This window comes from Pinus tabuliformis, chromosome Q, assembly GCF_031772625.1.
Source record: "Pinus tabuliformis cultivar Carrire ecotype Pingquan chromosome Q, CPIR1, whole genome shotgun sequence".
Classification (NCBI taxonomy): Eukaryota; Viridiplantae; Streptophyta; class Pinopsida; order Pinales; family Pinaceae; genus Pinus; species Pinus tabuliformis.
Genome location: NC_142296.1, coordinates 941,875,441 through 941,877,669, shown reverse-complemented (window position 1 = coordinate 941,877,669; position 2,229 = coordinate 941,875,441).

Genomic DNA, 2,229 nt, shown 5'->3' with positions numbered 1-2,229 from the left:
GAGATTTTGGTATTGAGATGAATGAATTATGATGAAATACCTTATGTGTCTCTTAAGTTAAGAGCTTCTTTCATTTATAATTTATCCATCTTAAGTTCTTGGTTTTAACCTCTGATTCATTAAGTGGTAATTGAGGCAAAAGTGGACTTCTTGAGTCAAGAACCATTTCAATATTTTTCCTCTTTTTAAACTAATTGAATTAGAGTTGTAGGATGTATTACTTTAAGCTTTTGAATAACTTATCTTTCAAGGTTTGATTACATCTGATCTTCACATATAGTGAACTTGCCTCAAAAGCATAAACAACCCGGATTGATAAGAAATAATTGTGTTAATTTTGGTAAACAAATTAGCTCAACACCCTCAAGCATATTTTTTTCTAATCAAACATGTTGTCATTGTGACAAAAATCCTCCAAAATTTTACCTAAATCCAAATTTTGGAGACTCCTTATGGTCATGCCATCTTTCATTTTAAGCCATTAAGGTCATGCTCTGTCATGTTACTCAAGCGTTCAAGTCTCCTTTTAAGAATTCTAAGTGTTTAAGTGACCTTCTTTTACATGCTTATCTTGTGATGCCTGCATAGCGAACTTCTTCTAAGCAAGCCTAGCAGTCAATGTGTATCCTTGGAATTCAAGCACTACATAGTGCCTAATGATAGCGACTGCACAATGCCTAATGAAAATTATTGTGCAATCTCTAGAGATGGTAAATATGAAATCCTTGATGACAGTGCTTACACAATCCTTGTGGACAGTGGTTGAGTAGTCCGTGATGCCAGTTCTTGTGCAGTTCCTAGAGACAGAGACTACACAATCCTTCTGGACAAAGACATTGTTAGGGAACCCTTTGTAGATAGTGATTGCACACTCTCTATCCACAGTGAGAGTGTGCTTCTTCAAGCCAGTTAATTCACTCTTGGCTCCAATTTTCCCAACATGTACTAAACACACTCGCTAATATTAACCCTAATTACATGCCTTCTCTCCCAATATAAAGATTCTAGTCTAGAGCTAATATTTATATTCATCTCTCGCTTTTGAGCTTTGTGCACTATTGGAATATAAGGAGCATTTTTTCACTCATGGTTGCAAATTCCCCATCTTCTTGGTGATTTTCTCAACTGTCACTTTTGCTTTTGTAAGTGTCACTTTTTCTTGCTTTCATTTTTACATGTGTCACTTGTGTTTTCTTTGTGTTTTCATGCATCACTTTCACTCTTGCATGTGTCGCTTTCACTTGTTTTCACACATCTTAAAGAGCACCATGGCACACTTTCTAGAGGCAGCTCCAACACACTCTCTTGCACTAGTCGATGCTATTTATCAATTAGAACATGGTTGGACACATTATCATGGCATAACACATCTTTGAGTTGAAAACGACACTTGTGTCGTAAAGATACATCTTAAGTGTTGCACTTGGAGATAAGTGTTGCTCTACTGTCGTTTTGTTGTATGCATGTTTTTTTTGGGTACTGTGTATCTTCTTGCTATGTGCATGGGTGTATATATGTGTGTGATCATGTTCAAGACCTATTACATACTTTTATTCTCTTGTCCCATTGATCTCACACTTAGTCAATTTTGGAGTTCTTTATCGTCACAAATGGCACAATTAGTGACCAATCCTCAACCCCAAAGTCTATTGTACACTGCACATTTCTAAGCCACAGCGTTTTTATTACCTTTTGGAACTACGCACTACACAATCATAGAGGACAACCTCCTTCAACTACACATTGAGCAACTTCTTGGCACACTCATTTCATCTTGCTTATTACACTTGACCTATACACAATGTTGACCAACCCTTCCTAACACTGTGAAAAATGCACTTTTAGTGGACAATCGGGTCATTTCTAGACCCTTATAGAATCTAACTGCGTAATGCTTGGACCCTCTCCCTCAGATACTGCACACTACGAAATTACAGTACTCAAACCCATCACTCTTGTCTCTTGTACTTGCTCTCTGCACAATTCCTTGGTCTACCTTTTCCCTTACTATGCATTGCATAGTCTTAGTGGACATTAGAGCTATCCTTCAGCCCTTGTAATGCTCAACTGTGCAATGAATGGATCCTCTTCCTCAAGTACTGCACATTATGCAGTCATAGTGCCTAAGCTTGTTATCCTTGCCTCCTAGACTTGCCCAATGCGCAATTCATGTCTTGCCAATGCACATTGTGAAATCACAATGTCCAAGCCTTCACTCCCTTCCTCTTG